This window comes from Wyeomyia smithii, chromosome 2 (assembly GCF_029784165.1).
Source record: "Wyeomyia smithii strain HCP4-BCI-WySm-NY-G18 chromosome 2, ASM2978416v1, whole genome shotgun sequence".
Taxonomy (NCBI): domain Eukaryota; kingdom Metazoa; phylum Arthropoda; class Insecta; order Diptera; family Culicidae; genus Wyeomyia; species Wyeomyia smithii.
In genome coordinates this window covers 175,854,195-175,866,796 of record NC_073695.1, presented here as the reverse complement: position 1 = coordinate 175,866,796, position 12,602 = coordinate 175,854,195, and the positions used below count along the sequence as shown (strand labels likewise).

The window sequence follows — 12,602 nt, the reverse complement described above, 5'->3', positions numbered from 1 at the left end:
ACGTTCAAGATAAGCTTCTCGTCATGCATTTTATCTTAGGCTTTTTTGGGTTTATAAATAAATTATATCATTAAGCTGTTGCGCGATACGAACAAGTGTCTACTTACAAAAGCATCTTGTTGTTTCAAACGAAAAATGTCTAAATGATATATAAACTATACCTTTACCCTGTACTGCCCATTTGTCTTTCAGTATTGCATGGCAAGTTTGACAACGCAACAATTCTCTTGCGTGGTAAAACACATTGAGAATCAAAATTCAAGCAATATTGTTGATCAATAGAACTGATAATAATGGTATATAATATCTGTAGAAAAAGAAAGTCTACGTCTAATTTCGAAAAACAATATATTTTGGCTGTGGATAATTATTTTAGGGTTTTTTTGGTTCAACTTGTCGGGAAACTCCTAATACCAAAGCAAGCAAGTTCCTGCGTCTGGCATGGATTCTCATCGAGCAATCCCTCCAGTTCAGTGTCTTCGATGATTTTTGGCCTTCCTTCATGCGGACAGTCATCAACATCGAAATTATTGTCTTTAAAGTGACTGAGCCAATCACGACACGTTGCTTTGCTTAGAACAACATTTCTGTAAACTTTTGTACAACTCTCGCACCAGCCACAATTTTTTGTGAATAAAATGAGAAACATAAAACTTCCCGCAAATAACGATTATTTGGTACATAATTAGACATTTTTACACAGCTAAAAGTATATGACGCTACAAAAAAAAAATACTAATCAAGTTTTAGATATATCAAAATCGACCAGCACTTACTGCTTAGTTAGACAAAGCTAAGAAAAGAAGCAAAACGTCCCTGGAATTGAGAAAGATAAATTTAACAGGTTAAAAGTCGGACCAGTAAAGGGTTATCTATTTCCACTCCGCAGCATCCTCTATTATTAAACGATCATCCTTTCAGTAAGTTTGCATAATGATAAATCCGCACCTGTTTATCGTAGCGGCCTACAGACAGTGATGATAGCCACCTATAAAAACGAATTACCCTCGGGCTACCGTGTTACTTTTGTGGTTTGCTCGCAAACCTCAACCCCAAGTGGTTCCCGAGTTGAGTGAAAATTTTTCTAGTGTTTCTGTTGTAGTAGGAGTAGTGATAATCTGCCATAACCAGTGGACAAACCGGGTGAGTTTTAGAGTGTTGAAATTTGATTTTTTTTAAACGGAGCACATAGGAGTACGTAGAACAAAAACCTGGCCAAAATTATTTTAATGAGTTTTCAGATAACAAATGTGTCTTAACCTGGTTTTATCACTATTAAGCTTCATACTTAGACATAAAAACTTATCATTAACAAGATTTCATCAAGATCTAATCACCTAGCAGTGATATATCAACTTTCCTCTGCTTTTACTCTGCAATTCTCAAAAAGTACAAATATAGTAAAAGCTTGTTCAGGTGAATACTATTTTGTCATTAATATCTGTTAGGGTAATCGCTCCATTATTCATCTCAACAGCTAGGTGCACCTTTATTCATCTTTTTTTCTCCAATGTACCATCAAATCTCTACAAATTTTGAAAGTAAATCTATTTGCTTCTCAATTTTGTCAAGTGGTTGAAAGTTTCACGTTGAAAATATGGTAAAATTTGACGATAAATTGATCAAAAAGACGTGATAAGATGAATATAGGAGCGATTACCCTATCTGCCACTTTTGGTCTTAATAATGTTGGAAACCGCAGTGCTCCCACTATATCATTGAGTCATGGGAACTGCGTAACTCAACTTATCCAATGGTAATATTTCTCTTAGCATTTGCGATTTGCGTCTCTTGCTTCCATCACTGCCATCAATCCTTTGCTTGGACGACATAAATGCGAAGCTTCCGACCAACTTCAACATCATGGTTATTCTATACCAATTTTGTTATATTTTGAAGCTGTCAATTTTACATAAACTAACTTTTGAAGCGACTTTGTTGACAACTTAAGATCCAGTGCTTCTTGGAGGACATTTGGGGTTTTTTTGTAAGACTTTTACCACTCGATCATTGTTTTGATCTTTTGTGGTAACATTTGAAGGTTTCTTCAAGTTTTTCCTCCAGAATCAGGAACTTTTTATTAATCGAATGTTCATAGCATTGCGCAATCAACCCGAATAGGGTATTTCTCGGCAAGTTATCACAAAATCTGAAGAAACTAATAAAATTTTCACAATCGATGTATGACAAAGGCATGATAAATGCACTCATTCGATAAAAACAAAAATTCAGCAAATCTGAATGCTCCAACTTCGCATTGATCGCAATTACGAATGGGTGAGCATGGGGTAGATTGTCTTTCTGGTACTTATTGAGAAACACATAACCTTTTTAATGGTGGGTGAATTTTTGCTGGGACTTGCTGGGAACCCAAACAAATATCCTTTTTTTGTAAAAAATTTGTTGATCAAAAAAAACTTTAAAACACATATATGGCAATGCCTTGTTTTGAACAAGAACAACTTACACAACACATTACCGATACAAATTTACTCAACATATCTTTGTTGTTACCGCCCATATTAAATTTACACTCAAGAATCACTTTAAAGTTATAATAACATGAGTGGAAGTTCATAGTTTTCGTACAACAATTTGTGACTTATTCATGAGCTCTAACTAATATCACGGTTATGATAGTTACTGTGGTTTGTAAACAACTCAGATAATTTAAATTTGGCCTGCAGACAGAGTAGTAAGTATCAGAGAATCCAAAAAGGATCAATAGCACGAGGAACACTTGAATTATTTTTTTCGTATTTTGGCCAGGTTTTTGACTGAAATACTCCTATGTGCGGAGGCCAGCACAATATACTCTGTAATATTGTATTACGTTTAAACTTTTAGGTTTATAAGCTTAAGAATCGGCATAAATTAATTTAAACGGTTGCGTAAGATCGTTTTTATGTAACGGTATGAAGCTCTAATTGAAGAATACCGAATTCCATTGAGATTCAATTTTATGAAAAAATCACTTTCATAATTAATTTCACGTATAAACAAATTTATAACAAATACTACAAAATAATCGACATTTTCAATTGGCTTTTTACTTCAATTGTTCACGAAAACTGTTAGTTAATTCAAACAAAGGAAAAACTTTGTCTACAAATTTTAAATTAAATAATAGCAGACAGTATCACATCACACAAAACATGATAATCCGTTTGGTTTTGGCACAGTTATTAATGCGAAACCCTTACATAAACGCTTCATGCAAGATAAATTTTCAGCTGTACTTTTAATGTCAAACATGTCACATACGCTAAAGGAGAAAATTATAATCCCCAAAAAGCATTGGGATTGTCACTTCTGTGCCCTTTTTCGTTTCGCGACCAATTCTGTACGTACTCTAGGGTATGACACGCGCCGAGATTAATACGCGTTTGCTCTCGAACTGTGTCAACCGAATAGAGTTGATTACAACCATCACTCATTCCAGAATGATTAAAGCAAAATGAAAACTATTGTCAGCACGTTTCAAGCAAAACAAATCTATCATGGCGGTTGTATCTGGATTACTCTTGAGCCGACCTGTTCAGTGCAGTAAGATAAACGCCATGTCTCTAGGGTAGAAGTTGATGTTTTCGGTTCACGTAGCAGCAAAGTTGTGTTGTTTAATGTCGTCTGTTAAAAAACATACTCTCTAGAGTTTTATGTACGCATATGCTAAACAATATCTCTCCTTTGTTATGTTCATAAATATTTTCAGCAAAAAAATATTGCATTGACTGAAAATTGGTCTATTACCGTACATGTTTAGTCTGCACCGGCACAAGCCGAACGCAGTCTTGAGCTTTGATACTAATGTAGAATTATAAATCACAATGGCTTGCTGATATATACAACTCGCGCCATCAACATACTGCAATATACAACATCCAGCTATAACTTTGTTTGAATAAATTAATAATGAGTGGTTTGGAAGGCTTATTGACGTAAACCAATTGTATTATATTACTATTATAGGTTGTTTTGACAACTTTTTGCTCGGAATTTCTGGTGGTATCTAATTTGAACATCGGTAGATATATATTTAAATTATCCGGAAACTCGAGAATATATAAATAAAAGGCAAACAAATTTGACATTATGGTGCAATCAAAAGATAGCTGCCGTAGACTGGCGTTTCTGCAACCACTGTTATTACACGCAGAAGTTCGAGCTTTAATCACTGCGTTCTTTTTCGTCCACTTAAGTTTTTATGTGATTGTGCATAAATTAATGCAAACAATATGCAATGATTATTCAGTGATAATGATTAACTAGCTAAAGCAGATTTAAAAGTTTTGATAAATATTTTACAAATACAATTACAAACATGCAAGACGATACCATTAATCAAAACATAAAAATAAAATATCATTATACTCTTGCTCGACAAAAGCTGCGTTATAGTTTAGTTGAGACACGTTCGTAATTCAGTTTCCAAACATCATCAACATTGTAGTAATTTCTCTCAACATTGTTGGTGGTTTCACACCACCCAACTTTTGCGTGTAGGTTATTACCCCCAGGCCAGAAATCAAGCGACAGTTTTGGCACGCTGTCTTTTGACAAAATGTGGAACTGACGCATGTTAGTGTGTATGCTGGCGATGTGAATGCAATCTGAACACACAGACAGGATCATCACACATGCACACAATGTCTTCGTAGCGATGTAATTACAACTACCGTTTTCATAACAAGCATTAACCTTTAATAGATAGAGTGCGCTGTTTGATTTGATGCTTGTCATTTGTATGGGGTCGATCCAAAGTTGCCAGTCTTCTTGATATGATGTTTTCGTTATTAACGATTTAAAGACTTTAGTTTAGAGCCAAGGACGAAGACAAAGATGTACTAATAGGCATAAAAAGATAATGACCAGAAGTGCAATTGACCAGGAAAGAAATCTCTCATCGACTCTTCTCATTCACACGGGTAACCCTGATTCATCACTCTTATACAACCGTAAATAAGAATTGTTTGAAATTCCTACAAACATTATCACCATCAGCAATCAAATCCACCACAATGCACGGTACTTCTGATGGCGCTAATCCAATTGTGTGCTGAGACAACTGTGAAGCTAAAGGGCGGTCTAATGCGCTATATGCGTCTTCGGTTGTAAAGTATGTTAGAGGGGCGTAGGCTTTTATCATATCAAGAAATGATTTAATGTGATTAATTATCAGTATTGCTTACTATTTGCATAATGACACGTTTAGTTTTTGTTGGGAATACGGGGTTAAATAAGTCTTTAGAAGTTGAACTTCATAAAAAAGTAACATAACAATCCAGTAATAAATAAATAAAAATCGAAAAAAAAACTATCAGACAAAATGTAATAAAAATCTATCAGCATTTTTATCCAGTACAAAGCTTATACGACAATCCATATTAAATATTATCCATCCAGTTGAAGTTCTCAACCAGCGACATTCGATTTTTCTCTTATGCCTAACGTCGGAAGCAGTACGCTGTATAACAAACATTACAAACGATAATTGCGGGCATTTGATATTTTTCTGGAAGTCATTTCAAGAATGCCATTTTGCATTCGAAAATGAGTTTAATTTATCTGAAGCGAACAGTAAGTTAGAGAGCGCATTCCCCTGCTTTAGTCCATCTTACGTTACGATCGCGGCTATCGGTCTCGCCAGGAATCCGCACGCATGATTTCGATCCCTCCAGCGTCATACGAATCAGCCTAATTAGTTTCGGGAAACCGTGTTCCAGCATGATCTGCCACAGCTCGTTTCTTTTCACTGAATCGTATGCCGCTTTGAAATCCACAAACAGATGGTGCGACTCCCGGAACTTATCGAGGATCTGTCGCAGGGTGAAGATTTGATCTGTCGTGGAACGCCCCTGTCAAAAACCAGCCTGGTATTCGCCAACAAAGGATTCCGTTACTTACTTTACTTTACTTACTTTTTTGGCTAACGGACCGCTCACCGGTCTAGGGCCGAACGAATTAGAGATGTCCAACTTTTTCTGTCTTGAGCAGCCGCTCTCCAGTCTCCTCGTACACCAGCAGATCGTGCATCTTCTTTCACCGCGCACATCCACCGCGTGTGAGGCCTACCGGGGATTCGACGGCCTCTTCCTGGTTCTCTACTGAAGATAGTTTTGGCGGCTCTCTCGTCAGGCAGCCTGGCTACATGTACAGCCCACTGAAGCCTGCCCCGCTGTATTACCTTCACTATATCAGCATGTTTGTATACCTGGTACAACTCGTGGTTCATGCGTCTGCGCCACACTCCATCTTCTAGTTTACCACCAAGTATCGATCGCAGAACTTTACGCTCAAAAACTCCGAGCACTCTTCGATCAGCTTCCATCAGCGTCCATGCTTCATGTCCGTAAATGACCACCGGGAGTATCAGCGTCCTATACAGCACTAGTTTTGTGCGAGTTTGCAAACTGCGGGACCTTAGCTAGTTACGCAGTCCGTAGAAAGCTCTGTTCGCAGCTGCAACTCGTCGTTTCACTTCACGGCTCATATCATTGTCACATGTCACAAGCGTACCAAGATAAACGAATTCGTCAACCACTTCAAATCGTTCCTCATCTATCTCCAGCTCAGCACCAACACCACGGGGACTCCCACGCTCTCTGCCAGCTACCATATACTTCGTTTTGGCAGAGTTAATGACTAGTCCCAATCTCGCTGCTTCTCTCTTAAAAGGTACGAAGGCCTCCTCCACGGCCTTACGGTTGATACCGATGATATCGATGTCGTCCGCAAAGCCAAGAAGCATGTGAGATTTCGTGATGATCGTACCGTGTCTTTCTACATTTGCTCTTCGTACTGCACCCTCAAGAGCGATGTTAAACAGTAAGTTGGAGAGCGCATCCTCCTGCTTCAGTCCATCCAACGTTACGAACGCGGCTGATGTCTCACCAACTATCCGCACGCACGATTGTGATCCCTCCAGTGTCATACGACTCAGCTTAATTAGTTTCGTAGGGAAACCATGTTCCAGCATGATCTGCCACAGCTCGTTTCGTTTCACTGAGTCGTATGCCGCCCTGAAGTCCACAAACATGCGGAGTTGAGCAACGTTATGCCTCGATAGTTGCCACAATCCAATCGATGGCCCTTCTTATAGATAGGGCACATGAGGCCTTCCAACCAGTCGTTCGGCGTTTGTTCATCCGCCCAGATCCTTAGTATTATCTGGTGGATCGCATAGTATAGCCGCTCGCTTCCCGCATTTAGAAGTTCGGCCGGGATACCGTCCTTCCCAGCGGCCTTGCCGTTTTTCAGCCCACTTATCGCCTTTTTCACCTCCTCCTGTGTTGGTGGCTCCACAGCTTGTTCGTCACTCATAATCGTCATCCTGTTCCTGCTCTGCTCATCCGGCTCCTCACCGTTCAATAGCGCCTGAAAATGCTCCTTCCACCTGGCTGCAACCGTCGGTTTATCAGTAAGCAGGTTGCCGTCCTTGGCATTGCACATGACCGGCACAGGAAAATTCTTGCTTCTGACTCTGTTGACAGTTCTATAGAATCTCCGCATGTTGTTTTGAGCATGGCTGTCCTCTGCGCTGGCGAGCACCTGCTCCTCGTACTCGCGCTTCTTCCGACGGTGGGTTCTATTTTCGGCAGCTCTTGCCACCCTGTACCTCTCTCTGTTCTGACGCGTAGCCGCAGTGAGCATGCGGCTCCTGGCACGGTTCTTCTCATCTGTCGCTCTCTGGCACTCGGCATCGAACCAGCCATTAGGCTGTCTTCCACGCGTCGTACCTACCACCTCTCTCGCAGTCGTTTCGATGGCGCCGTGGATACTGCTCCACAGCCCATTTATGTCTTCCACTCCTTCCTCCTGCTGTTCTGCGATCCGTTGATCCAGCTCTCTGGCGTATTCAGTTGCCACGCCATCAGCTTTCAACCGCTGAATGTTAAAACGCGTCGTCCTCTCCGTGCGAGATTTCAGTACGTTCGACAACCGTTCGCGGATCTTACAAACGACAAGATAATGGTCAAAGTCAATGTTTGGTCCTCGAAAAGACCTAACATCAGTAACATCCGAAAAGTGCCGACCGTCAATCAGTACGTGATCGATCTGGAAGCAGGCTTCTCCATTTGGATGCCTCCAGATGTGTTTCCGAATATTCCGAATATTATATAGAAAATAGGAGCTACATATGGCCATTCCTCTGGCCGCGGCAAAGTTTATCATCAGCCCTTAGGCCGTTTTCATGGGTTGACGAGTGGAGGCTATGCCTTCCAATGACCGGACGGAAGAATTCCTCCCTCCCCACCTGTGCGTTTGCGTCTCCCATGACGACTTTTACGTCGTGTTTTGGGCACTCGTCATAGATTCGCTCAAGCTTGTCATAGAACTCATCTTTGACTTCATCGGATTTGTCGTTTGTCGGTGCATAGGTGTTGATTAAACTGTAGTTGAAGAATTTGCCCTTAATCCTCAACACGCATATACGGTCATCTACGGGCCTCCACCGAATGACTCTTGTTTCCTGATTTCCCAACACTACGAAACCGACGCCCCGTTCCGCTGCTTTGCCGCCACTGTAGTAGATATGGTACTTGAAAGAAGTGCGTGCAATAGGGTCTACTGCACGGAATTTCCTTTTGGCCACCGAACCTCCTGAATCGCTGCGATTTCGACTCCCTGCCGCTGTAGTTCTCTGTAGTTAGGTGTAACTGGTGGGATACAGCTTTCCATGGTTCAGCCGCCCGCTCCGGGTCAGACGCTGTTGTACGCTGCCCCTAATATGGGGACACGGCCGCGTACGAGCCCCTTCCCAGTCAGCATATGACCATAGTTTTCACCAGGGGGTTGGTTACCGATCTCCGCTAAGGTAACTCGTATACCGGTCGGCACCTCGTGGAGGTTGGGATAAGAGTTGCTGGACAGAGGTGAATGACCACATTTGCCAACCAGCCAACCAACAACAAAATAATAAGTCTCTTTGAAACTAAAATATGAACTACTATCAGTTTTTAATGAAAATCTCGATGTAGATTGAACTGTTAAATGTTTACAAGAATTTCGATAGCCAGTGGTGGGCATATTCCGGCTTAGCAGTTCAGCCATTCCGCTAATTTACTAAATTCTGAAATCCGCACCAAAAAACGACATAAAATCTAAAAATCACAAAAAAAATCTGTTCGTGTTAAATTTTTTGAATGATCTCTGCTAAATAATGTGGAGTCATTTACACCTGCGAATCATGATGAAAGTCAAGAGAGCAAAAGTTCTGAAATCCCCGTGAAAAAAAAACGCTTACAAAACCGCTAAAACCATGTGAAAAGTTTAAAAATTATGTGCAATATGATTTAAAATTGCGTGGAAAGTCATGGAATTTTCGATCATAAGCGAAAGAGGCAATTCTTTATATGCGGTTCAACATAAATTTTGTCACTTTTCTCTAGCTGTGTACATAATAGTAATAATTATCGAGCTAAATTCGCCAGTTAACGGATTAGCGATCAGCGTCGCTAAATTTTTCGTTAACGGTTACTAACCACTTCTAGAACAACATATTAAATGGTCGTATATGCAAACATAAGAGAAACACCTCTCTTTCTCTCTCCCAGTTACGAGAAAAAAAAATTAATTTTTAACTTACGTGAAAAATATCAGTATTATTAGTGTTTTGTGCATTCAATTCGTCATCAATATCGTGATGATTAATTTGAACTGCAACTTATATCATATGAACATGGCAATTCAGTAAATCTAATTGACGCAGACTATACCGTCATCTACGTGATATGTCGAAAACGAATCACGTGCCTTTTGTACGTTTTCTCCAGCAGCTATTAAACGCCACCAAGGGTCACTTACGGACTACCTGTTGTTGTTATTGCTTCGTAATAGTAAATTATGCGTGTTTCTTTTTCGACACACAAACCAGTTGTTTTTCGTACGTTAGGCAGAGATGATTATAATACGGTTTATCCGAAGTAACATTATTCCAACTAATGAATTATCACGAGAATACTTTCCCATTCATTTCACCAACACAAATCTAATTTGTATTAATCTCGGTAAAGTGTGATTCCTGTTCTCATTTTGTTTGTAGAAAATTGAATTCGTTCGCTTTTCTATCCACTTTATCAAATGAAAGTAAACTATCAATAAAAATCTGATATAGATATAGATTTTATATAACCTTACCCGTTATAACCTTAAATCCCCTATGGCCACAGAATAGAATAAATTAAAAATTTATATCATGCCTCCAGAGAATGCTGTTTGATATTCTATGATTGCATTGGGTAATTGGGCAAACTTAGTACAGCGTGTTTACCAGAGAATTACGTTCCGACACTTCCCTTCAATTGCGATTTATTACACTCGCTTTACGTAAGGTTTAGCATATGTAAACTATCGTATAAATGAAAAAAACAGGATGCTGTCCTAGTCACCACATTACAGCACACGTGAACTGTTCATTTTCGGTGGATAAAGCCATAGCGAGGTTTCTTTTTTGCTATGACTAATATAAATCCAGCCGAAGATGGCACACAACTGTTCGCGATTCATTCACATAATGGGCCCATTCCGGTCGACCTTAAAAGGTGTTTAACACGTCGTGTGTATCTTGGCCTAGCGATTGATTGGAATGAGTTTATAGTCGATAAATTTGGAATCGCTGAAACTTCCGACCCATCCTTGTAAATTATTTCCGCAAAATTTGTTTCAGAGCTAGGATTTAAATATCAAATTATTTGTATTGTTGTTATTATAGACAATTATGAGGACCTTGAATAGTTAAGCTTTTCTATTTTTTTTTTTCATATAGACAGGCCCACCACTAATCTACATGCAACAAAAACCGTCCGATACACATTAACAGCTGCGAGTTTGTCAAAATGAGTAATCAATTGTTTTCGTTTGCCGAGCAAATTAAATACAATTTGTACAATATACTGAATTACCTCGACAAATACTGCCATTCTCAGACCAACGGCAACACTTCGTCATGGCAAATATACAATCAAGTCAATACAAACATACGAAGACGGCTTAGCTATATTTTTATTTATTCCTAATTACAGTAACTACATGTTGGTAAAACATTGACGGAGGAGTTTTCACGTGACTCGGTTTTCCTTTTGTAGGTGATTGGGCAGACACGTTTTTGGTTTGTAATGTTTTGGGCTGGGGATTTTCTTTGTAGTTTTACGTCACTTACTCACGAGGTTACTCAAATACCAAACAACACTCCTCCGTAAGACGATCTGGGGGACTTGATTTTGTTTATCTCCGCTTGTGCATTATCCTACAGTTTAAACCAGGCCTATTGAAAGACGCCATGTTTTTCTCGAACCTTTGTTTTTTTGTTTGTCTTATTTTTTAAATTAAAGACGAAAAAATTCTACTATAGTATTTTATACGATGCGCTCAGTTGGTGCTTTCATTGTTTTGAAAACGGGGGCCTCGAAATGAAAACGGGCCCGGAATTTATGTCACATACAAACCCAGTCCAATAGCACTGGCGCGTCTTAGGCCTGGTTTGAACGCAGTTTGTGGTGATGGGTTTGTGTACTCGTATGTGTGTGATAATTGGTGATTCCAAACCACCTTTCTCGAAATAGTGTCAGCAAATGTTTGGAGAAGTCCGGCCTTAAATCAAAAATAGTTATTGACTCGTGATGCAACTTTGTGGTTTACCTTGAAGTGAGTCATTTTGTGGAAACTCCACCTAGAACCAATCTTCCTTCACTCTAACCGCCTTCGATTTTAACACATACCCTTCTGATCGACTACGAAGTTTATTTTTCTTTACTTTGTATTCAGATATTTAGAGTGGTAAAATAGGATTTTTTCTATGAGTTTTGAATTATAAAATGTTGAGAATTTAACGAATGTTGAGTTTAAAAACTTACGTTCTAGCAGCTCTGCAGAACAATATTCACCAGAAATCTTTGGCAATATAGACCATTTTACGAACTGACAGGTGTCACAAATCCTGCTGATGATGCTTTTACGTGCGTTATGTCAGTGGCTCCAAGCTTTCTGTCAAAATTTCATTCACAAATTAAGTTCAGAAACGTCTCGTAAAATGGTCTATTGTCCTTATTGACACGTATATTGTCAAAATGGAGTAACAAGATGACAAGTAAAAAGACTGTACACTAAAAAAATAACAAAGAACTCACCGTTATAGTAACTGTCACGCCGAAACGGGAGCGCCCATGCAAAAGCATACATTACTACCGTTTTGATACGCCATTTACACTAACTTACACTTATGGTAAGCGCCTTGTCATTTCGTAAGTCTACAGTTTCTCAATGCGAAATAAGAAGGCGTGGAAGTAAAAAAAGGTTCGTCAACATATGACAGCAAATTCTCATCGAAGCATCGTACACAAAATACGTAACGCCTAATCTATTCTAGATTTTAGACCCCCTCAACCCTATGTATCAATAAGTAACGTTTGATATAACTCCGCCCTAAAATAACGTAACGCAGAACAACCTGCCGCCCTCCAAATTTTCAGTTTCGAGCAAACACCACAGTTACGTAACTGTCTTTTTTTTTTTTTTTTTTTTTTTTTAAAGGTGGCGGGGAAATCTGCAAACAGACACCTGAGAAGAGAACTCAGGGTGTGGGGATGAGACTAGGGGAGAGATGC

The 12,602-nt window shown here is 39.4% G+C and overlaps 1 protein-coding gene across 2 annotated transcripts in view; it reads left to right on the top strand.

The window, feature by feature from the left end:
- LOC129722494 (synaptic vesicle glycoprotein 2C-like) overlaps positions 1 to 12,602 on the top strand; it is an 86,322-nt gene that overhangs the window by 38,023 nt on the left and 35,697 nt on the right. The window contains exon 1 of one of the 2 annotated variants that reach the window (XM_055675949.1): positions 994 to 1,143. The exons of the other annotated variant lie outside the window; for it this stretch is intronic. The gene's annotated coding sequence lies outside the window, so the exon portion shown is untranslated. Of the gene's footprint in view, positions 1 to 993; positions 1,144 to 12,602 lie in introns of those variants that run through there. 2 annotated transcript variants of the gene reach the window in all.